Below are 24,673 nucleotides of genomic sequence, written 5' to 3' on the forward strand. Positions count from 1 at the left end.
CCGGCGGCTGCATCTGCACCTGCTACCTCACTTTGTTTTACTATGAGTCTGACTTCGCTACAATGGGGCCCCAAGATTTCCCCAGCAGGGCAGAAGAAAACCAGAGTAGAGGAAAACAGTCAAGTTTGGCTTTAGGAATGTTTCTGGAGACTGGATGTGATTTTAGGAGGGTGATTAAGACAATCTACCTTTCAAGCTGAACAACAAGTTTCAGAGTTGGAGAAATCCTGATGGGCAGCCAGGGAGGCTACTGCTGTCAGTGACATCAAAGACTTGCAGATGTCCCACAGTGCTCTGCAAAGCCAGCAGCACTTCTGGCTCCTCCCAACCATCGGCTGACATCCAGTGGGTGTCCCAGCAGGAAGGCGCCCAGCCCTGACATGTCTAGAATTCAGATGACTCAGACATGCTTTCTCCTGGTCACCACAGAACCTCATATACAACATTACACCCTCTGACTGTTTTGAATTACAGGCAAAACAAAATACCCATTTCCATTTAATCATTAGCTTACAATACGTCAGATACAAAACAGGTGCTGTTAAAAAATACTTAACTACAGGTACATTTCTTAAGTGAAATAAGCAGCTGCTTTTCTGTGGGAAATTAGGCAGCAGGGGAATGAAGTAGCTCAGTTGATAACTTCTGGGAACCTGTATTTGCTAAACCAGGTTAGCGATTTTAGAGGCGGGCTGGGCTGTATATCCCTGCTCCATCTGCCATCTTTTGCAATGAAGTCATGAGATTTTCCGTTCCGTTGTCGAAAGTATTGCCAAGAATCCAACAGATGATTTCATTCCAAGATGAAGGAAGAAAACTGAAGTGGAGTGAGTCTATTAAGCACTTTCATCTGACAATAAAAATGAGTTAATGGCTAAAATGTGTTTTCAAAACGTTTTAACACTACATGTAATGACACTCAAATGGGAAAATGCCTTGAATATTCTCATCGATCATTAATACCATGGTGTCCCTCAAAAGGTCTTGGCATTCCCCGTGGAACACAAGCTGCTAGAGTCCAGTTGTAAGGCAACTCATGGGAATTTTCAAAAAAAAAAAGCCAAGAAACCATTATGGAATTAAACAATTAAGTGCAGGTTTAAAATAGTTCTTTCAATATCTGAGTTCAGCTTTCTAAAATAGACTATTACCTCATCATAGCTAATTTTTCCATAAACATCAATATTACAGCAGCAAAATGTACCCAAGAAATGAGGGCAAAATTAATTCTTTTTTAGAGAATGAAAGTCAATGTGCCCCCTGATTTCCAATGCTAGTGAACACGGGAGCAATCAAACTGGGCTCATCTCTGGCCCAGGCCACGGCTGGGAAGTCAGCAGTGAACCTGTCCCCTTTCTCTTGGGAAATCAAGAACACACTGAGGAAACTGCTTGAGGTGTCTGCTTCTCACCTACGCAGGTGGACACTCTCAGTCCACCCAGGCCCGTGCTGCCTCATTTCAAAGGGAAAGGGATCCCTGCAGGGCAAGGGGCCCCAGAGACGCAAGCACTCATCTTGGAGATGCCATTCAATTAGTGTAACTTTGGGCAAGTTCCTCTTCCTCTCTGGGTTGGCTTCAACTCCATTCTAGAAAGTGAACGGGAATGCCTAGAAGTTACCTCAAATTTGGGCTGTTCTGACAGTGAGTTTGCTTAAACAGACCGTCAGTTCTTTTGGATTACAAACCTCCTTTCTCCAGAATTCTTTCTCAAGTATTTAATAAGCAACAGCCAGGACCCGCCAACCCTCTGAGAGCAGAGCTGTAGGTGAAGTGTTGTTGTGGGCACCGCTGATCGACTCCTCCTTGCTGAGATGCTTGGGACCCACCCCCGTCCTCCTCTCTCACCTCTCTGGAAGCTCCTCCTTAAGTTTCTACCTTCTCCATCTGGCCTTTAAGTCTTGGTCTCCATGTCCTTTCTTCAGCCTTTTCTCATCCTCCCTGGTGAGGCCTTTTGGACTCCAACTTCCACCCATAGGCAGATGACTCTCAGCCTCTTGCCCTATATTGGGCTTCTGTTCCCAGCGCCAGGCTCGCAAGCACAGCCATTTGGGGAAGGCCACAGAAATCTTTCCACCCTTCCCAAAATCTCGTCCTCCCTCACCCGATGAAAGGCATTATTATCCTCCCAATCTCAGCCCTGGGCACCACCTGAGATTTCTCCACCTGCTGTACCCCTTGATCTACTCTCCCACCAAATGCTCTCCACACCTCCCTTAGATCCATGCCTCTTCCCTCTGCCCTTCTCTTGGGTGTCCTCATCTCTCTCTCTAGTCTCTCTCTCTCCTCCTTCCACTCTTACATTGGATACTCGAGACCCCTAGGATCATTCATCAGTCTCTGAACATATCGCAGGGAAGGTCATATACCGTATACAGTGAATTCTGAGGAATTAAGTCTGTTCCATTTCTGTTAGCTTATAATGGAACTAAAAAACAAAACAAAACAAAAAAAACCCTGCCTGGCTTTCATTCCCCAGGTAACTGCATCATGCATTTGTTCACGGAGTTTATCTGCTCCCATAGTTCTCTCGCAGGTGGTAAAATGCAACCTGTCAGGTCAAGGGGCAGGGAGGTGAGTCCTGATGAAAGTCGTGCTTCTGAGAAGCAAAAGGCCCTGCAGAATTCAATGGCCTCAGGACCATGGGATGACTTGACATCTAAGAAGGTTTCCAGATGTTGAGGTTTCTTAAACTGGAGCTCACCTGGGTACCAAAGGAGGCTTTGGAGTTTACATGTCAAAGCACTCAGGGAATTTGCTCCTAGGTCAAATTTATTTTAGAAAATGCAGAGGGATATCAAAAATTATTTTAGCACCAAAAAAAAAAAAAACCCCAATAATAGCTATCACATACTAAAAACCCAAAGAATTTGACGCCAAGGGAGGTTAGCATGCTCCGTGAAATCTCAAGCATCAAGAATGTCCAGAATGTCAAAACCTCACTTGAAATCTCGGAGACAGGTGCAGCTCTGCCTTTGTTTCCGGCTTCTGAAAGGAGGAATTGCCATTGTTTTCAATGTACTCTTCACTGCAAACAAAACTAACATGTTAAAGTAAAAGCCCTGGCTTGGAGCTCTAGCAAGCTGTGCAGACTGTCACCCTAAGGCTGGAACAGGAAAGGTGGATGAGGTGACAGCCTACAGAGCGGTGGGAGGTGGGCCTGCCAGGCAGGGAGGGGCCAGGGTGGGGAGCTGCTACTTCTTGAAACAGAATCCAGGGAGCAAATAGAACACAGAGTTAGTTGTGTAGATGAAGTTAGCCATGGTTAGCGTAAACGCTTGCCAAGCTGGCTGTCAAATAAAGGTGGGTAAAATTTTTACTTGGTATGCGAGGCTATAAACCTGGCTTAGAGCTCTTTCAAGATCCTGCCCCTCTGCTGAAACTCCTCTGATCACTCTGCACATAAGCCACCTGAGTATGACAGTGCAAGTGTTCAAGTGTTCTTGGCTCCTTGCTTCTTTTTTTTTTTTTTTCCCCAAGCTGGAGTCTGCTTTGTCATCCAGCCTGGAGTGCAGTGGCACCATCTCGGCTTACTGCTACCTCTGCCTCCCGGGTTCAAGTGATTCTTCTGCCTTAGCCTCCCAAGCAGCTGGGATTACAGGTGCATGCCACCACACCTGGCTAATTTTTGTATTTTTAGTAGAGACAGGGTTTCGCCATGTTGGACAGGCTGGTTTTGAACTCTTGGCCTCAAGTAATCCACCCGCTTAGGCCACCCAAAGTGCTGAGATTACAGGTGTGAGCCACAGTGCCTGGTTTTTTCTCTGTGTTTTTGCTCATGCTGTTCCCTTTTCCTGGAATGCCTAAAGACGCTCTACCTATCGTTTCTCCCAGTAACCTCCTCCCCAAGCCTCAGACATAAGTAAGCACCTTTGCTGTTGTGGATTCTTGCAGGGACTATCTCTGACTGGCTGTCCATGTTTTAGCCATTTCAACCACGCCTCCTCACTCCTCCCTACCCAACCACCAAGAAGAGTCCGAAACATCCCATTCTTCATTTATGGCCACTGAGATGGATCGGATGGGCTGGGTAACTAGTCGCTACTCAGCAGCAACATCAAAGACGTCAACCACACAGACTGAGCAGAGAAAACAGTCACTGGTGAGAAAAACAGGTCACAGAAAAATAAGCATTTCCCCAAATATAAACACTTTTGGGTGACTTTTGTTTTAGGATCACAGACTACTTTGAAAATCTAATGAAAACTGGCTTTCTCAGAAAAATGCACACATGCAGACTGATATATTTTCAGGAGGTAAAATAAATACATGGAAGCCCAGAAACGAGGAAATCCCTCATCTATTTTAAGATCACAAATTTCAGTTTATAGATGGCCAAGTGGAATGAGGACGGCCATTCGTAGCGTGTGGACCACAGACCAAGCTACTTTAAAAAGGAAAGGGAATCATTTCATGGAAACAGCATGAGCTTTGGAGACGTTGGGAGAGTCACTGGACTCTTTTGAATCTGCGTTTCCCTTGTGAGTGAAATGCAAATCAAAATATTTCCTTCTCAGTATTGTTACTAAGTAAGTAAGACAATGGCAGGTAAAGTTCTTAATGCAGCATCCGGCACGCAGTAAGTCCCGACAACAAATAAGTATCTACGCCCCCTGCCTCGCATTTTAAAAATTGCAACCACAGTGCAAACAAGTCATTTCCCTTTCAGCAATAAATCCTGCACTGCTGCTTTGGAGCTGGAGAAGAAAGCCGACTCAGACCACCACGTCGGTGAAGAGGTGAAGCTGGGTGCTGAACCGCTGCTGCGACGGGATCATTCACATGACTATTAATCATACAAGAGCCCATTTATGACAAACGCAGGTCACTCCCTTTGCATGACAAGGCACATGGGTCCACAGAGCCCCATTATCCAAAAAAAACAGAGCATTGTGGGCGATACAAGCGAAGGCGAGTGCACATACACAAGCGGACATTGTAAGGCTGTTTGCACAACCCCGCCGTGCTCCTCGCGGATTTCCTGCCAAGGAGACATTTAGATCTCACAGAGGCGGCTGCAGACATTTGCTCATTCAACATGGCTTCAGGCAGTGGCTGCGGAAACCCGGTGCATGGTACCCTCTGCTGGTCATCTCTGGAACTGTAGGCCAGGGATACAGGGGATAAAGCACACAAGGGGGACCTCTGGGGCCCCAGGCTCTTCTCTCCCTCCCCTGTCTAAAGAGCAGAGTGCAGTAGGCATGAGCTTTGCTGTCTGAAAAGCCTGACTTTGAATATCAACATCTCAACTGAAACATGGATTAGCTACAAGACCGTGGGCATGTCATCTCACCCCTCCTCAGACCTCAGTTTCCAGCTGGAGACCACATGTTTCGGACACAGGACCTTTGCACTTGCTAGTCCTTCCACCTGGAATGCTTTTTCCCCACTCTGCATAGATTTTCTTTATCTATTCATTTGGGGTTTTTCAGTGGAGCCTAACCTAACTGTTCTGTCCAAAATACTACTTGACCCCCACTCCCCAGAAACTCTGTTTTCCTTTTTAGTATATATCATCATTTATTTATGTATCCTCAACTCCTAGAATAGGGCCTGACACATAGAAGGAATGCCATACGTATATGTGTAATGAATGAAGACATCTTTCATGACTCCCCTGTCATGTCTCCTCCCAAAACAAAACATAAGCTTCTTCCTCCATATCACAGGGCAAAGAGGTTCTCAGATCATCCTGATATTTTATTCACACACTCTCACTGGTCAAAGAAGCTACTACTGTGTAGTATCCAGAACCGTTTCCAGGCCTCTGAGTATGGTCTGACCAGAAGGATTCCATCTCGCTTCCATCTGGACACTAAACCTTTAATGATGCCACCCAAGATGGTACTGTGGAATTTTGGCAGACAGAGCATATTGCCAATATGTACTGATTTACGGCCAACAAAATATGCAATTGAGTACTTACTGCTTACTTAGTAAGATGAATAATAATAATGATTTCCACAGAGTGTGCATATATTCTGTGCTAGGCATTGTGCTAAATACATAAGTATAATCTTTAATGCCAAAATCAAACTCAAGGCTCTGTGCTATTACCATCTCCCTTTTACATATGAGAACACTTGAAGCAAGTGAATAACTTGACCACGGTAACTCAGTTAATCACCAGCAGAACTGGTATTCAAACACAGCCCATCATACTAGAAAACTCACACTCTGAGCTGCTACGTTATTTTGTCGAATACTCCTGTGCTATTATTCAATGTTTCTGGGAAACAGAAAACGGCTTAAGACATGGCCTGTGGCCTCTGGTCAGGGGAAGAGGACTGTGGAAACTCATAGCAAATTGTGTCTCATTTCTAATTAACTCATTAGCACATGGTTTGGCATTAGGTTGCCTGAATACATTTTTGGGGATTGCTGACATTCTCATTGTATAAAACCCTAGAATGCTGGAACAGGGAGCAGTGTCCCTAATCTAGCCCAGTGGTCCAGTCCTTCTGAGTTACAGACGATAAAGATGAGATTCAAAACCACCAAGGCCTCGGCAGCCTATGTACAGTGCAGCATGTAGTTGGAATACATGATAAACTTTTGTGACGTTTCTAAAAATTATAAGCATAACCAAAATTTCTGTATAGTTTGCAAAACTGTATTGTCTCTGCTTAGTTATCTAACTATACACATTTCACTTCCAATCTTCTCAATTCCACTGATCCTCCCTCAATCCAACACACTTCATCATCCTTGACACTTGCCCCAAAGGTAGGATAGACTTCTTCTTTCTTTATATAGTCCCAAAATATATATCTTGCATATATTTCTATCAAAAATATAATACACCTGTCTGTTGAACATCTTGAGGGCAGGTGTTAATCATCAAGCCATCCTCTGTACCTAACACATTTCTTAATACAGGGTTGAAATCTGGTGACTAGTCAAAGAAATAAATACATGAGCATTGCTCTTTTTAGAGACTAGAGCTAAATAAAATGTGGCTCCTGCAGTAAGGACGGGAATTCATGTTCAAAGACAACTGAAATGGGGAGGAAGGTTCAAGTGAGGATTGTGATCTGGGCAAAGTGTTTGGGGCAAAAGGTCCAAAAGAGGAGGTACCTCATCCAGGCTAGAAGAATCTGGAAAGGCTTCCTGCAGAAAGGGGCTGTAGTTTGAGATGGAGGAGAAGGAGAAACTCCCAGTGAACATCCCACTGCCAAGAAGCCCATGAGCTGTGAAGAAGGGAGCCCAGCGTCCTTCACTTTGGGATCTGCTGAGATCACACATACTGGGGGGTGGAGGCTGGATATGAGGGGTCTCTGGAGTAGCAGCTGTCACAGGGTTGGCTCTAAGATCTGTGAAAGCCAAGCTGTTGGCAGCTCCCACTCTTCTGGTTATGTTGAAGTAACTGGACCAGTTTTTCTGTGTGGCTCTTAAGCCTGCACTGTCTGAAAGTAGTTCCCTGCCAGGCCATGATGCCTGTCCCAGTCCTGCGGGGGGGGACTCTTTGCCCTCTGCACCTCATGCCACAGCCCCGTGTCCTCTCTCCCACCACATTTCTGAATTCCTGGTCACGCCCGCTTGTCTGCCTATCTCTCCTCCTAGGAGGTAAAGGTCCCCTGGATGGGAACTGGGACTTAATTGTGATTGAATCCATAGCAAGCCACCCAGGGAGTAAGTGTTGGCTGAATACATGAAAGAATGAGTGAAGAATGGTGGCATGAAGGCCACAATCAGTATCCAAGTTCCTCCAGCCTGAGGTCCTTCCAGGCAACTATTTAGAAAGAGAGAAAGACAGAAGGAAGGGAGAGCACATGGATGGGAGGGGGGAAAAGGGTGAGAGGATAGGAAGAAGGAAGGAAGGAAGGAAGGAAAGAAGGAAGGAAGGAAGCAAGGAAGCAAGGAAGGAGAAAAAAAGGAAAAAAGAGGGTGGGATGAAGGGAGAGGAGGAATAAAAATGGTTCCACCATGGTCTCCCTCACTTTAATAAGGCTATAGCTAAAGATCTCATGTTATGCTTGAGAGTTAAAGAAGAAAATTTGAGTCATCGGAAAAGTAAAATATGTCCTCAATGATGCACAAATTAACTTCTAAAACAGACAGCAGAATTTGAGAAGAGCCTGCCTCCCACTGCTAGGATGTAATGGCCAGAGACTTACTTTCATGACAAGAAGCCTGCAGAACCATCTCAGCATGGATTCTGACCAGCTGGCTGAGCTGTGTGAGAAGTCCAACTTCAAGGACAGGCTTGCAAAATAGCAATGTCTCCCCACCAAATGGAGATGGATCTCATTATATGGATACTTATTGATATGGTTGACTGCGTCCCCACCCAAAATCTCACCTGGAATTGTAGGTCCCACAATCCCCATGTGTCATGGGAGGAACCTGGTGAGAGGTAATTGAATCATGGTGGCAGTTCCCCCATACTGCTCTCGTGGTAATGAATATGTCTCATGAGATCTGATGGTTTTATAAATGGGAGTTCCCAGCACAAGCTCTCTTGCCTGCCGCCATGTAAGACATGACTTTGTTCCTCCCCCACCTTCCTCCTTGATTGTGAGGTCTCCCCAGCCATGTGAAACCATGAGTCAATTAAACCTCTTTCCTTTATAAATCATCCAGTCTCAGGTATATCTTTATAGTAGTGTGAGAATGAATAATACGTTCCTGTAAGTCTAAATTCCTCTAGAAGACTTCCATGCATTTTCAGGAGTGCACTTTCAGGTATTTAATGCCTCCGCCTCTGGGCAGGAGAGCACATGATTCTCTTCAGTTCCCTTTCCTAAGCATACCAGGGCAGACGCAGAGGACCCTGACACTGAAACCCCAAGACTCACTCCCCTGTTTTCATAGAGGCCTTCATCTAAGTCAAATTCTCATGATCCGATAAGTATACTAACAGTAGCCATCCACTGAGTGTCAGCCCTACACTCAATGCTACACGAAGCGCTGCATGTAAATACTCTCATTTAATTCTCACAATTACTCTCCAATAGGTCAGTTTGAAAAGTGACTATATTGTATATTTCTGCTAAAATGGAGAGCTTTTCTCTGGGCAACTGCAAAAGCTTGCAGTTAAGTATTTTATCCACTAAGGGTCATTCTCATCTCACATTAAAAATGCCAGACCTGGTCAGGTAGGTACTTTATACAAAGGTAAAAATTGGTGAAAAAAGGACAGAGGTATCAAGTTCAACATCCTGAATATTTTCTAAATATTATTCCCCTCATTTGTAAAAAGTGTATAAACTCATAGTTGTAGTTAAGTGCTCACTTAATGTAGTAACTCAATTCCCGCTTCAAGGTCATTTCAAAACCGTTTGTCTTGACCGCTTTGCCAGAAAACGGGGCTATGACATTTGAGAAGGAAATACGAATAGACTTCACCATTTGGTTTAGTAATTATCTTCTCCAGCCCCTTCAACTAATTTCTTAAGTCACGTTTTCCATTGGGGAAAACATCTGTGTTGTGGCTGAATCAACTTCACTCAAGTTAAGGGTAAAAAGAGAGGTGAGGATCCTACCACGAGCTTATCAGAATGAGTTTCTATAGCTCATTTAAACAAAACCTCCACTTAAAATTACATTTTGGGCCTGGAAAATGCTCTGGAAACGGAAATGCACATAGTTGGAGACCCTCAATTCATGATCTGTACTCCCGAGCCTGTTCTTACAGACAGATGGGGGGCGGACAAAGGTACAAGTTGCTCCCATGGAGGATGTCCCTTCAGGAAATCTGCAGTCCACAAGAGAAGGCAGCAAAGTCCTTGTGGAACTTCCCTGTTTAGATTGATAAACCAAAACCACAATTAAACCAAACAAACAAATGCACAAAGTTTATCTCCGAATTTCTGTGTAAGCCCAGCCCAGCTCCTGATGACTCAGCCATGCTCTATCCTGGTTTAAACTTTCCCCTGTGGTCGGGGTTCCCGAGCTGCTGTCTGCGGCCACACAGGTCTCTACATTTGAACACTTTGCCTTTCATCCTCTGGCGAGCTTGCAAGCCTCCCAGACAGATCAAGCAGTGTTCGGGCTAAGTCTTCATTCTGCTTGAAGACAGTAAACTGTGATTCCAACACAAGATCTGCGTTGCTCCTCAGCTCATATCGTCTGACAACCCAGCTCAGCTACACAAAATAACCTCAAGTCCTCAGGTCCTCAGTGGAGGATGGAAAATACACTGAGGAGAGAGCATGGGGACATCCATTCACCTGCCTCTCAGCAGCCATGTGGCCTTGGCAAGGTGCCACATTCCTCTCCACAGCTGCCTTTTCTTGAATGCCTACTGGATGTCAAGCTCTTTGCTGGCTCTTACTTATCTTCAAAATATCTCTGCAGAGTAGTTTTTTTAGATAAGGAAATTGAGGCACAGCAAAATTCTTGGGCCTCTTCTTGGTCCTGTAGCACTGCGGTCACGTCTCCGTTGCTGCAACTATTGTATTAGATGATCTGCGTTTCTCCCCTGCTCAGCCTACTTACTGCCTGTTTTATAGTCGGTACTTAAAACATGATCACATCAAGACCATTCCCTTCTGTGTGACTCCATTACACGGACTGAATCAGGCTCCAAACAGGAGCCAGAAGTTCTTGTCCATAAAGGAGCTCTGGCAATGAATTTTCCATAAACTGCTTCTAACCATGAAATTCAAAATGGCTTACTTTTCTTTTCTTTGAATTTTCTAGGCTCTTACTGCTCTGAGCATGGTCTGGGAACTGGCACCCACCTGGGAGCGTGTTATGAATGCAGCCACTCCAGCCCCACGTGAGAACTGCTGAATGCAGGTCTACGTTTTAATCCAATCCTCAGTGGCCTGAAGTTTGAGAATCACTGCATCCCCATTTTCGTCTGCATCCCCCAAGTCCCCAGTGGTTGTTTTAGGATTGGTCCCTAAACCAGGAGCTCCTCTCCTACTGGTTTAATAGGTCTTTGGTTTTATAAGTGGGCCCCTTTACTGCTTGCACTTGGCACAAATGGAAGTTTACATTGTAACCAGTGACAGGACTTACTGAGTCCCATGGCAGGCCGGGCTTGGTACTAAGTGCTTTACTAGAATATGTCAGTCCTTGAGCTGGACTAGATGGCTATGAAGTCTTCACTCTCTTCACGACCAACACTGCCTCCACTCTCCCAGCCTGTTTCTTCACCTGGAAATGGGATCACACAGAGGTAAACCGGACGATCCCTCAGCTCCCTCCAAAAATGAGCTTTATGAAACTTCCGAGTTATAGCTCTCCACAGAAATCTCTGTTATAATAGAAAATCTAAATGCAATGCAAAAGCAGAAAACAGTCAACCTACATATTAGAGCTATTACTGAATGTGACTGTAACATTTGGTGGCCCAGTGACCAGGCAGCTGGCCTTTCTGAGCCGATACCAGCAGCTCTACCACTGGGATGTCCCTGGTGCAAACTGGGAGGTGCAGATGGGACACAGGGCAGGTGCCCTCCGCAGGCCCAGGGTTGGCATGGTGACGCCTGAGACCATCTTCACTCGATTCTTCTCTTCTGTTTAGCTCGATTATCGCTGTGTGAGATCTTGCCCCCGAAGCACAGAGCAATCCTGAGGGCGAGGCCTGATGTCAGCGGAGAACAAGCCAGTCTTTGTCAGGTCCCTCAAGGGGACGAGGCTAGCCTGGCTCAGGCTGTACACAGAGGAGGCCTGTGCTCACTCGGCCTTGGAGTGGTGGCTGTTCTGTCCTCCATGGTGGGAACCCGCCACTGACACTTTCTCCCTCCCTGTCCTCCTGACTCCAGGGCTGGACAAAGTGGAGGATCTACTCCTGGGGCCTGCAGGCATTTGCACTGAAGAGGCTTCAGGTAGAACTTACTGCTCACACTAGCACCAAAAACTCCCTGCTGAACAATTCCTCTCTCTTTGGCTGGTTTCCCACTTTCCCATTCACAATGGCATCCTTCCCTAAGTCACCCTTTGTCAACTCTTCAGCCTTCCCCGGCTCCCCCAGGCTCCTGCTTCCACACTGACTCTGGGCCTTTCACTCACTCCCCCTGAGAGGACTCCTCGCTCAGAGGCCCTTCCTGCCTCTGGTCTCCTAAGACCTTTCACTGGTTGTCTAAGGGCACCAACGGTGTCACACACTAGGGATGCCTGCCGGGTGTTCATCCTGATATCTGTCAGGATGCTGGCCTCGGCTTTGCAATTCCATCATCCAGGCCTAGCTCCGCACGCAGAAGATGCTTCATAAAAGGTCAGCAAGTGTTTGAACCTACATCGTACTGCAGACATTTGCTTCTAATAGAAAATTCAACTGAGGCTTCAATTCAAAATAAAAACTGCTAGCAATCACTGAGTCCTTAACAATGCTCCAAGCATCTTTCTAAATGCTTACCTATATTAACTCATGTAATGATATCAGAAGCCTTACAAGGCTGGTGCTGCTAGTCTTCTCATTTTAGAGATGAGAAAACTGTCCTATGAAGAGTTTGATAACTTGCCCAAGAGCATCAGCTGAGAACGGCTGAAGAGAATTCCAGCCCAGGCATTCTGGCTCCAGAACCTGGGCTCCTAACCACAGCGCTACAAAGAATTACATCAAGACCACAATTAAAGCAAACCTCACCTGAAGCCCACTACCATGTACAATATCTGTTATATGGGGGTCCTTAAACTAGGTCCATGTGCCTCTGCAGATGTCAACAGGTTTCTAGGCTCCTTCTAGTGAAGACAATTGATAGATGGCCATTCCCCTTCTTCCCTGATTTGCAGCATAGCCAAGCCTTCAGGTCTGGAGACACGAAAGAGCTGAGGTTCGTGACAACTAAGTGGGGGCCTCAGAGGAAATACTGGCCATGCTGGTTTCAGCAGTCATGATTCTTCAGAACTCCTCTGCCAGTGTGCACCTGGCCCCAATCCCGGACTCTTCCGACTTCCAGGTCAGTGCAGTCTCCGTCCTGGGGCCAGCGTGCCGCCAGCTTACAGCTCCAAACAGAAAAAGGCAAGCTTGCCATCAGGCCTAGGCCAAAACCCCCTGCCAAGCCGGTTCTCCTAGATTCCAACCCAAAGAAAGAACAAAGACAGGGTTGGAAGAAGCAGAGAGGACGGAAACCAGGCAACTGAACATAGCAGGTGCGCCAGAGCTCTCGGTATAGGGCTGGTAGCTGCCTCACTAAGGCCTGCAGCCAGGAGCGCGGGGTACAAGCTGAGACCCTTTCACTCTGTGAGCCAGATCAGCCGTTGTCTGTTGAGGACTGACAGAGGCCCTGCCTGCTATGAAGCAGTGAGAGGTGATTTATCTCCCTCCAGCGGGGCTTCCTGGTGGAGGTGGTTAAAGTGCAAACGCCACACCGGGGTCCTGCCAGGCCATGTGCGATTCAAGTGGACTCAAGGACTCTTTTGGGAGTTGGGTACCTTAAAGTCAAGTTCAGAGATGGAAGAAGCTGCATGATCAAGCCAAATTCCCTCATAGTGATGATTAAGGGAAGAGGGTTGTCCAAGGTTAATTGGTGAGTCAGTGGCAGTTCGGACTAGAATCCAAGTTAACCCCAGATCTCATGGCCATTTTTTTTGTTTTTCTCCTTCCACCCACCTCCACCCTCACAACTTTTAAAAAAAATCTATATCCCTGTTGTACCAGGAAAGTGCCACACAGAGACAGCACTGTGGGGTTTTGAAGGAGAAAGGAACTCTTTCCAGCTGGGCTATCAAGGCAGGCTTCCTTGGGGAAGTGGCCTTTGGCGTGGATTCTGAGGACATGGAGGACAACAGAACCCAGGTGAGAATGAGTGTGCTCGAATCTGCCTCAGTGCAGGGGCAGGGGTGGGAGGATGCTGCCTCTGAAAAGAACCCTGCCTCTTCTTCTCTTCACTCCTTCTTCCCAGCATGCTTCTAGGCATGCTGCTCCGACCTCACTGCTCGCCCAGTCCTGCATTTTGGAGTGTAGGTGAGACTCAAGTCCACTCACAATGCTTAGCTCCAGAATTTCCTCCTTGGTCTGCCTGAAGCCCCATCTGCTTGTGGAGAGGTTGATACACAGCATGTATAGTGGAAGAAGGGACAGTTAGACAAGAGTTTAGATCCTGATGTTCTCATAGCTGTAGACTTTGGGCAAGCCACTTCCTCCCTGAGCTTCAGTCTCATCTTCTGTACCTGGTCCCAGGCTCCCTCCTAGAGCTTGTGAATATCCAATAAAATGAAGTACAGTGATCTTGTCATATCCAGGGAAGCCCGTTGGTGAAAGTTTAGGTCTAGCCAACCCATTCATCTTTAGCCAGCAGGGGTGATGGGAGGTCAGCTGCACTGGGCTCTGAGCTAGGTTCTAGAATAAATCCTACATAATGTACACATATATACATATGCACATATATACTCATAAATACATACATGTAAGTACATCCACATGTACAGAAATCCTCTCTGTGTGTATCTATATATATATACAGATAGATATACACACACACATATATACATATTCTACCCCAAGAGTTCCAAGAAGAAGGTAACAGGGGAAATACAGTTTTCACTATGAAGAAACAGACTCATGTCTCTGTAAAGCTGCATGTTACCACCAGGGAGTTATGGTGCAATCCCTGCTGCTAAATCCACGTTTTTGGGTGATGAAGATGAATTCCTCCTCTTCTTCTTTCTTCTTCTTTTCTTGGTCCCCGTACCCTATTCTGCTCACTAACACCTCCACAGGGTCAGAGAAAAGATCAACCCAAATTAGTCAATTTGCTTCTTTTTAGTCACTGTTGGGGACAAAGTGGGAGGATGAGGAGGTGGCTACTAATGGATTTTTGAAAAGCAGAGTTGAGGCATTATCTGAGCATGATGAGCAGGCTGGCTATTTCCTCCTCACCCATGACAGAGAAATGAATGTTGGCCCTTATTTATAGAGTGCAGTTATGTACCCGAGCGTCTCTTTTCCAGCTCCCAACTCCTACTCAGCCTTCAGTGCCCAAACCATATGGCCCCTCCTGGAGCCTGCCCTGACTTTCTTGGGCAGAGAACACCTTCCAACCTCTGCATCCACATCGCTTTGTTCATGTCTGGGCTCTCACCCACTATCTGCTCCTCTGATTGTTGGCTTCCCTTGTCTTTGTCACATGATTGGGAACTCCTAGAGGTACTGATCATGTCTGATTCGTCCTGATGTTCACAGGCCCAAAACAGGGTGTGGCCCCTGGTAGATACTCAGATACTACCTGTTTAATGAGTGTGTAAATTCTAATGAGAACACTCTGATTTTAGTATGCAATGGAGAGAGGGTTAAGGAATGGATATTACCCAATCATTTTCTGACTGGAAGAAAAGGTAACAAGATCTAAATTCCATCATTTCTACTGGAATAGTGTAAGTTTTTGCCAGCCACTTCTAAAGAAACAAAGCTTATGTTCTAACCATTTCATAGCTATTTGTGTACTAAGACTAGGCATGAAATGTTGACGTTTAACACTCACTACAGCACTAGCGGTGGGAAGGGCCACTGTATGCATCTGCTACCCACAGCCATCTCGTTCAGTTGATCTGTGTGAACTTATTTTACAGCCAAGGAAACTATAATCTTATAATAATATATGAAAGAGGTATAAAATAAGCATTTTAAGGACCTGGGGTTTCAAATAAAATTAGGCTCTTTGCCTCTTAAAACTCCAAACCTATCAGCTCATCCATTTTTGCTTAAAAACTGTGAGTAGCTCTGAGCTCTCCTCAAAATAGACTCCAATCACTTGGCCTTGTCTGGAAAATCTCTAATTCATACCCTCACCTCCCTCTCTAAGTGAGTCCCTTGGTCTCTCAGATTCACCTCTCCACATTCCACAGTCTCAGGAGGGAGGTGAAGGTGCACAGCGTTCTCCAAGGCACAGTTCTCGCCTTTGCATTTCCATCTCCCGGCCCGGAAATTCCTAACACCCTTCCCTGAAGCATCTTGGCCTCCCTGCTCGGTACCTGTCTGGCTACATCCCATCTCCAGGACTGAGTGTAGACATGCTCCCAGGGAGCTTCCGTGGTTCCCCTCCTCAGTCTGGGTCAGGGACTCCTCTCTGAGCTCCCCAAACACCCATTCCTACTGCAACACTGATAAAAGTGTGCTGTCTAGCCATTAGTGCATCTCCTGGTAAAACCAGAGGCAACTCAACTGCAGGGGCTGACATAGTCCTCATTTCTCCCCAGTGCCTAGTGCAGCACTCACATAGAAGAGGCACTCATATGTCTGCTGAATGAATGATCCTCCTTCTACCCTGAAGGCAAGACAGAGCAATAGTTGGTCATGTCAGTGAATTCCAAGAGAATAGGTAAAAGTTACCTATGGGAGGTTCCAGTGGAAAATTCCTACTCTAGCAAATTGGCTCTATGATCAAATTAAGACAACTGTTTACTTCAACCTACTTTATTCCTGCAACTTCCCCAAGAAGCCTTGAACTAGCACCAAGAATGGGGTCCTAAGAATGGGGCCCAGACTCATTAATCTGCAGAGTCTCAGTAGCTAGGGCACAGTAAAGATTGTTGAATGAATGACTAACACTACACTGGGTAAGAGCTCTGGGGAAGAGAAAGGAAGGGTCGAGAAATGTCCAGAAAAGCCAGCCAGACCATAAATGCCCAAGACCTCTCTGCCCTCACTTCTGTCCACAGGTTCCACATTCCTCCTGCTCCAATCCTACTGGTCACTCGAGGTTGGGTAAAATCCAAGCACATTCCCTGCTCAGAGCTTTAGTTCTGGCTGTTCCTTCTACCCTTGCTCCCCCACTTTCTCTAGATCCTTCCCAAATAATGCCTTATCCAGAGGTGTTCCCCAGCAGCCTGTATGAAACAGTCATGCCCATTTCCCTGAACCCTCTAGCTCTCTGACTTAGCTTTATTTTTTTTTCTGCTTTATTTTTTTTCGTAGCACCTAATACTGCCTGATGTAATACATGCATGTTTGTTACTTGCCGATGATCTCTTGACCCTACTTGAATGCAAGCTCCTTGAGAACGAGAACTTGGTTTTGCTCTGTCCTGTATCCTTAGCACGAAGATCAGCACAGGCCACCCACTGCATGGTTCATGTTCTCTGAATATCTGTTGACTGAATGAATGACTACCTCAGAAAAGCTAACAGGCAAGGAAGGAAGCCCTGAATGAGCATGTGCTTGAACCCTGACTGTTGCTGAGTACCAGGCCAGGACACCTGCCCAAAATTAACTGACCCATTACTCTGGGTCTTGGATGTAGGCTAGTCTGAAGGGAAAAAGTCACCGAGAGGGGGTCAGTTTTCAGCTAATACCTCAGGGGATAGAGAACAGAGTCAAAAGTCTAGGAAAGTAGTGGTTCTAACTTTGGATTTGGCAAAGAAAACCTTCCAATGGCCAGGTTAGAGAGGCAATCTGGCTAAAGCCCAGGTGAGAAAAGGCTTCTATGGATGAGGAACTCTGAAATCAAAAAGCCTGTTAACAGTTCTCTCCTTTTTAAATCATTGGGACTTAACAGTGTTTGTCGACAAGGCCTGTCCTGGATTTTAGGCACAAGGTTCAAATGAAATCCAGATATAAGATCAAAGCTGTATTTAAGTAGCTCTTAAAAAGATTGGGTAAGGAGAGGAGCTGGCATTTGCTGAGGTCTCCTTTAAGCAAGAAACCATGCTCAAGTGAGATCTCACTTAATCCTCAACACCAGCCTATAACATGGAGTGTACTATTCCTACCTTGCAGGTGGGGAAACAGAAGCTTGGGGATTTAAAATGATGATTTAAGCAAAATGACTGAACCAACACATAGCACAGCTGAGATCTGAAGTCAAGAAGTCAAGTGTGTGTAAATCGCAAAGCTTTTCCCTTTCCACTGATTTATGCTTTAGCTCAGAGACCAGGCTAGAGAAAGAAACCACAAGAGGCAGAAGGGAAGCAGGAAAGAGATAAGCGTGTTCCCCAAAGAATAAGAGTCTGGCATAAGAAGCAAGTCTGGGATAAAACAATCCTAGGAACGCAAAAGGAGCTTCAGGTATCACCTAGTTTTACCTTCTGTCCTATGCTTAGCTTCATGAAAGGCTTTGGTTTTAGTTTTCAAGAAAACTCAAGGTATCTAGCTGAGAAACAAGAGCTTCAAGACAGAGGGCAGCAGAAGATAACACCAGAAACTAGTGTGAGAGTAAAGATGTATAGCCATCTCAATGTGTTGGCATTTTTTTCATGATTCCTGACCTTGTCCTTGTGGGGACGCTGGGCCTACTTGAGAGAGATGTGTTAATATACCACAGTCCAGGCAGCTGAACCCTTGGCCCATCTTTAGTCATCTGGGATGGATGCCAGCCTACATCAGGTGTGAGTCCGGTGAAGACATTCTAGTAGATGTGGCCACATTCCTTGCACATAAGAAGAAAAGGGTCCATAAGTGATTGGGAGGAGGCAAGAGGAAAGAGCAATAAGAAGACAGAACCATTAATGATTGGGAGGAGGGGAGAGAGAAAAGCAGTAAGAAGACAGAACCATTGTGTTGGCAGTCAGGGAAGCGGGTGACGAGAGTGGTTAGCTACAGCCTGTCTGCTGCAAGTGCCCTTGAATGAAACTTCATGAACTAAATTCGTTTCTAAAGATGTTGTTGCGGGTGGGATGCAAGTCAGGTCTCTAACATGAGATCTAAATTCCATCTCAGGCTGGCTACCAAAGGACCTCTCCTCTTACTGTCTAAACCCAGTCAGCTAGCATGCACAGAAAGGAGTACTAAATCTTAAACAGATTCTGCAAGGAAAAACGAACCAAGACGTGCAGCTCGAATCTGTTCTTTTCCAGCGTGTAGTTCTAAGTTACCCTCTTTCATTCCTTGACCCCCAAAAGATAGCAGAAATCTCACTCAGAATACAGCTATAGAGCCCAGGGTCTTGAACCCCTTGCAGACAGCTACCTTGAAATGAATGTCAGTTACTATTCAAGTCCTTTTTCATTTGCCTTTCTTTAGATGTATGTGATGTCAGGAGGCACGGCTTTTGATCAAGAACAGATGTAGTCAAATCACTGTTCTTAATACTTTCACGTCTTTCATAATATAAGCATGCAGATGACACACTTCCTGCAGTACAATGATGGTTATCACTGTGCTACATGCTATGATCGAAGTCAATTGTTTCTCACCTGGAAATATCTCCTGTGATTCAGTTTCACCAATCCAGGCTGATGGAATGAACCGGCTTAGCTGCTGCCTGGCCAAAGTAAGTCGGGCTTAAATCAGGACTGTGGCCTCCTAGAGTCCTGTAGCTTTTCTGTCCTTCAGATGGTGGCACCCTGCTGAAAAGGGAAGGCAAGTCATGTTATTGTGAGAAGCAATTTTCCATTCTCCGCTAGTCACAATATATTTTTTAAGGAGAGCAGAGAGAGTCACAGATCATAGGTTTTCAGGCCTGAAGGACATCTAAGAGAATCTTGTCTAATTCTTTCATTTCATAATTAGAAGATTGAGGCTCAGAGAAGAAAACAGCCCCCCTTGAAGACTCAGCGGTGTGGGAGTCACATCCACATTGGAACATGTCTCTGACTCTCTGACCTTTGACATATCTTTTAAATGCAGCCACATGGTCAGGCTGATTTCTCAAACAAGTGGTCATTGACCTTGAATGGGAAGTCTTTTTATTTTTTATTTTTGGTTTAATAGATTTTGAAAAAGGGAGGTGGCACTTTTTCCAGATTGCTGTTTTTGTAGTTTCACCCCTGGGAGCTAAATTCGTAAAACAGCCTACCTCAGGCATGTGGTTGGGATGGTTCTCCCTGTTTCGCATTAGAAAAATATTGTTATAAAATACCATGACCCATGAACACAGTGACACGGTGGGGAGTGAGTGCTGCTTTTCAGTGAGAAGCAAGTGTGGACCCAGTTGCCCCCACGCCCACCTCTCTCTCCATGTTTCAGAGAAACACAGCAACAGATATGGATTCCTTTTCCCCCTGGCTACTGTGCATTTAAATGTCCACTCCTTTGTGCAAAAAACCAAATCGCAGGACATAGAGGGGAGCACTCACTTATTAAGCAAATATCTGTCAAGTATATCGTAAGAATTATAGAGATACACTTTCTTATTAATTTGTCCTCAAAAAAATCCCTGTAAGATACCATTAATTCCATTTTTTCCAGGGAGGTAGGAAACCAGTCTTTCAAGAGCTAGAATGATCTGCAGAGTCAAAAAAGAGATGCAAGGCAGAAACAGAAATAAGCTTGGGCCTCTTAAATCTACCTTTTGTTATCTAAACTCAACTATAGTTCCTTACTAGGACGAAACACTAGAGTTGTCTGTTTTTTTCCAGTGTTTCCATTCAAATGCATGAGGCAGTTCTTTGGAAACTGAAATTGTTGTAAGGGCATGAAAGATTATTCTTATTAGATTCTCTTTCTGATGGGGGTGGGGGATAGGGGTGGGGCTTGGGGGGATGTCTAAAGTCCAAGGCTTCCAGCCAGGCTCCCAGCTGGGGCTCTCATGCCCTCAGAGGCTGGGCCGGCTCTGACTCTCAGCAGCAGGGGCAGCAGTAAGAGGGCACCTCAGGAAGTCACGATTATCAACGCTCCCTGGCTCAGGGCTTTGTTCCTGTTCTCAGACAACAAGGGACATGCCAGGAGAGACGGGGTGGGGGTGGAGAAAGAGGAAGAAAAAACAGGAAGTGAAGTCGGGGAGGAGGGAAGGAAATGATAGAGAAAACACAGCAACTTTGAAACGTCCTTGGCCTGATGAGAAAGTGATTTCTGAGTGGACATTAGTGGAGCTGGGACCTGCAGTTTGGGAAACTGGATTGTGATGGTAGCGGGGCGGGGCAAAGAAGTTTACTTCCTGCAGACTCAGGGTTTCGGTCCACAAATCCCATTTCTCACCACCGAGCACAGCCTGGCATAGGGCTGTTTTCCACACACTCAGGTGCAGACACTGAAGGTGGTGAATTTCCAAAGATGGATTCTGGGGTAAGGCCCTGTTCCTCACCTCCTGACCGGCTGAGAGGCCAGGTGCGTCACAAAAGGATCTTGAAACAAGAGAAAAGCTCCCAAAGTGATCCCATATCCGGGAGAGGTATCCCATCTTCATTGCTTTTTTTTCTCTCAGATGTCCTCAAAATTCAACCCATTTTCAGTGTGCATGACTGGGACGGATTCACTCAGCTGGGTTCAGCAAGGATGCTGCTATCTTCCACCACAAAACCAAGAGTCAGTCAGGCGGAACACCGGATTTCCTCCTGATCATGATTCTACCACACCTCCTCTGCCTGTTTTCTACCCATTTTCTTCACTCTACTTATTTACTCAGGCTTACGGAAATTGCTCAGCTCCAAATGCACATCGTAAAGAATGACAGTCACCTGGTATGAACAACCACACACAGACATGACTCTAATAATAACTGAATACCACGTCTACTAATGCTAATGCTCTTCGTAGGCCCCTGATGGGCACCAGTGGTAAAGAATGCAGAACCCCCTCAAGGGTAAGCCGTTAGATACTGGCGCCCCTACTCCAGAGGTAAGGGTACCGGCTAAGCAGTACAGGGTTGGGTCTATATTTTTTGTCAGCTTCTTAGCTAATGGCCAGGAAATTTGTATGGTTAAAAATCTTCTGAGAGGGTTTTAGTGTCACCGACCTGGCTCCGATCCACGGCCACGAATTCAGTTAACATGGACCCCAACTCCGCTCTCACTCTCACCCCACCTCCTCCCACCTAACAGATGCAACACAACAGCTCTCCAAGGGCAGGGGCTTACTCTGGGTCCCACAGCTAATGGCCTCCCAGGGATCTGCCCCACTTCCCCTAAAGCAAACATAGAACAACAAAAAGTCAGTTTATATTTGAGAGGAGTCCAAGCCTTCTGAAGCAATTGCCGATGGTTTACTGTGTGAGTCACCCCAGGGCCAAATGTCTATTAGGGAGAACAGAGAGCGAGGGGAGGGAAAGAAACTGAAAACTCTCATCTCGCGTCTCCACGGGCAGCACAGCTTCACAGATCACCAGCAACCCCAGCACGCATTTGCTCCCATCCAAGCAGCCACGGGTGGCCCACGCTGTTTCCACAGTGCTCTGCCCTGTGTCTGGCCTGGTGGGACTCACAGCGCCAACACAATCAGGAGCTTGCCCTTCTGTTGCACCTGGCAGCCAGTAAAATGCTTTTCTGTATCTTTACATCTTCGCTCATTTTGAGAGAGGTACAAAGCTGATGGGTAATCACCCCAGTTTATAAATGGAGAAATCAGAGACAGGAGAGGCCTCATCCAGAGTCTCAAAACAGAACTAGGGCCCAAAATAGGCATCTCTTGTCTTCCAGTCCAGCGACCTTTCCCTGTGTCCTGTCCCTCCCGGTCCCATTCAGGGGAGGGCTGAGGAACAGCTTTAAACGGCTGCTGCCTTCCCCTTCTGAATGGGTCTAGACATTGAAAAACAAGGCAGGGCAACGGAAGGGAAGGCAGTATCCACTATGAGAGGCCAAAAGGGCCCCAAAGAGCACGTCCCCACCCTCTGGGGCAGGCAGTCAAGGGACCCAAAGCCCAGGGTGGGGCATGCTTGTTTCCATAGTTCACCAGCAGCAGAGCTTAGACTAAGTTCCTCAATGCCAGCAGCACAGACCAACATTGAGAAACCAGAAGGGGCCGGTGTTTAGATAATAAAAACGGCTAATACTGATCAAGTACCTACTGTGTGTTGCGCTTTGTTTAGCACCATGCACCTAGTGACCCCCTGAAACCTCATGGCAACCAAACTAGGTAGTAGTATTATTGTCCACTTTTACAGATGAGGTAACTGAGGCACAGAGTGATGAAGTCACTTGTCCATGGGATTTAGCTTTTGAGTGGGAGAGTCAAGGTGTGAACTTAGGCAGGCTGGCTCAAATTCTGCAAAGCCAAGTAGTGGCAAGATAGAGAATAAAGCAAATACACTAGGAACAGATGCCACCTTCCTTCAAAAGGAGAGAAGGAAGATAGAGACTCTCCAGGCAGGAAATACAGAGAGGTGCTATGCAGGCCGGATTAGGAATTTGGTCCCCAGTCCCCTCAGGGTAGCAGCCGACCAATGTCAGCCAACACCAGTAAATGACATTCTGGTCTTGGTGTTTATACAGCACCACTGTGGGAGGAGGGAGTGGCTGGGCCAGGGAGGAGATGAAGGGAGGGCCTGAGATGGGAGAGCCACCAAGATGGGTGGAGAGGATGATGCCCTGCGAATCCAATTCCCATGTCCCAGAGGGATGGAGCAGCTGGGCAGGCAGGCAAGCGGTTCCTTTCTGCATCCCCAGCACAGCAGGGCACACAAACCCGAGATACCAGGCTTCAGGGATGCCACCGGGTTACAGCCTCATGAAGCCTGGGAAGCCAGGAAAGACGGGATCATCTCTTACCATTTCCCCATTGAAAAGACTAAGGCCAAAGGCAGTCACTGTCCTGGAATAAAAACAACAACACAGGCACCATTTGTTGGCAGGTTACGATTTGTCAGAAAATATGCTAGATGCTGTACATAGACTGCGTAAAAACGATACCCACTCTGAGAGGTCCATATGATTACTCTTAATTTACAGTTGAGAAAAGCTAAGTAATTTTGTAAAGGTCAAAGCTAGCAGCCTATGCGAAAGGATCTGAACCACCATTTATCAGACTTTGAGGCCCCTGATCTCACCTCAGAGCCGTGTGTGCTGTGAAATCGTTAAGTGATTTACCCATGACCGTGCAGCGGCGCTAACCCACAGCTTCTGAGCCGTCAGAACTCATGGGCACTGGCTTCTATGTCCACATACTCTCCACGCTACACATCCACACTAAGTGCTGCTAACCACTTTTATATACACAGACATACAACTGGGTGACTTAACGGTTTTTCATCCAAACCCGGACACCTCTGAGAGTGAAAGGGGGCCCTTTTAATAATAATGCTGGGACAACAGGCAGACACCAGGACTGTCCTAGGCATGTAAGAACATGTGATCACCCGAATACAATCCACACCCCCATGGGCTGGTTACTTTCACGTCCAGTTGTATTGGTAGAGAACCTTCCTGGACAACGCCTTGCTTCCCAATCCACACAAATACTCCTTCGTAATAATTCATTCTCCCTGTGTTTACCTGCCTGTCTTCTGAATTCGTGGAGCTTGTTGGCCTTAGAGATCAACAGGCTGATGCTACTTGGTTATAAAGCAGTCAGCTATGGTTTGAGAAGGAAAGATGTCACTAGTTGAAACAGCATATTTTAAAAGATGGGTGGGTTCCTTGTGCCATGGCAGCCCAGAACCCAAATGCCCAGCTCTTTTGATAAGCAGCCAGTCTCTCTAGAGCGACGACTCTGTGGCTCTGTCATCAAGGACAGCCTGAGTCAAGCAGACAGGAAGCCAGCATGGGAGTGCGGCTGTCACCACTACTGGACCTGCCGGAGAAACCACAGTCTACTGGGAGAACACAGACCTGGGGTCCTCCGGGGACAGGTGCATCTCTGAGATAAGGCCTGGCCTTTTTCCACTGCTAGCAGGCACTGATCATGCCTGGGGGTGAGCAGCTCTAGCTTGGTAAGAGATCCTCCCTTTTCCCAGCTACTGGGCCTAGGGGGGAAGGAGGTGGCATTTCAAACTCGTTTTTGTTTTACTCTTCCTAAGAATCTGCCCTCTTAGGAATCTCTGCCCAAGATGAAGGAAGAATCTGCTGTTCTTTTGAAGCCAGGATATCAGTCTTGACAACCTGTCACATCAATACAGGTAAAGTGAAGTGCTAATGAGAAAGCAGAGGGCATTTGTCCATTCTCTGAAGAGACCATTTCTGGCATACGTTTAA

The 24,673-nt window shown here is 46.3% G+C and overlaps 1 protein-coding gene across 4 annotated transcripts in view; it reads right to left on the minus strand.

The window, feature by feature from the left end:
- CYRIA (CYFIP related Rac1 interactor A) overlaps window positions 1–24,673 on the minus strand; it is a 112,592-nt gene that overhangs the window by 50,571 nt on the left and 37,348 nt on the right. For 3 of the 4 annotated variants that reach the window (XM_017526137.2, XM_037737454.1, XM_017526126.2), the window contains exon 2: window positions 19,025–19,177. The exons of the other annotated variant lie outside the window; for it this stretch is intronic. The gene's annotated coding sequence lies outside the window, so the exon portion shown is untranslated. The remainder of the gene's footprint in view (window positions 1–19,024; window positions 19,178–24,673) is intronic. 4 annotated transcript variants of the gene reach the window in all.

The sequence above is a fragment of the Cebus imitator genome, unplaced genomic scaffold, assembly GCF_001604975.1.
Source record: "Cebus imitator isolate Cc_AM_T3 unplaced genomic scaffold, Cebus_imitator-1.0 Scaffold1, whole genome shotgun sequence".
Taxonomy (NCBI): domain Eukaryota; kingdom Metazoa; phylum Chordata; class Mammalia; order Primates; family Cebidae; genus Cebus; species Cebus imitator.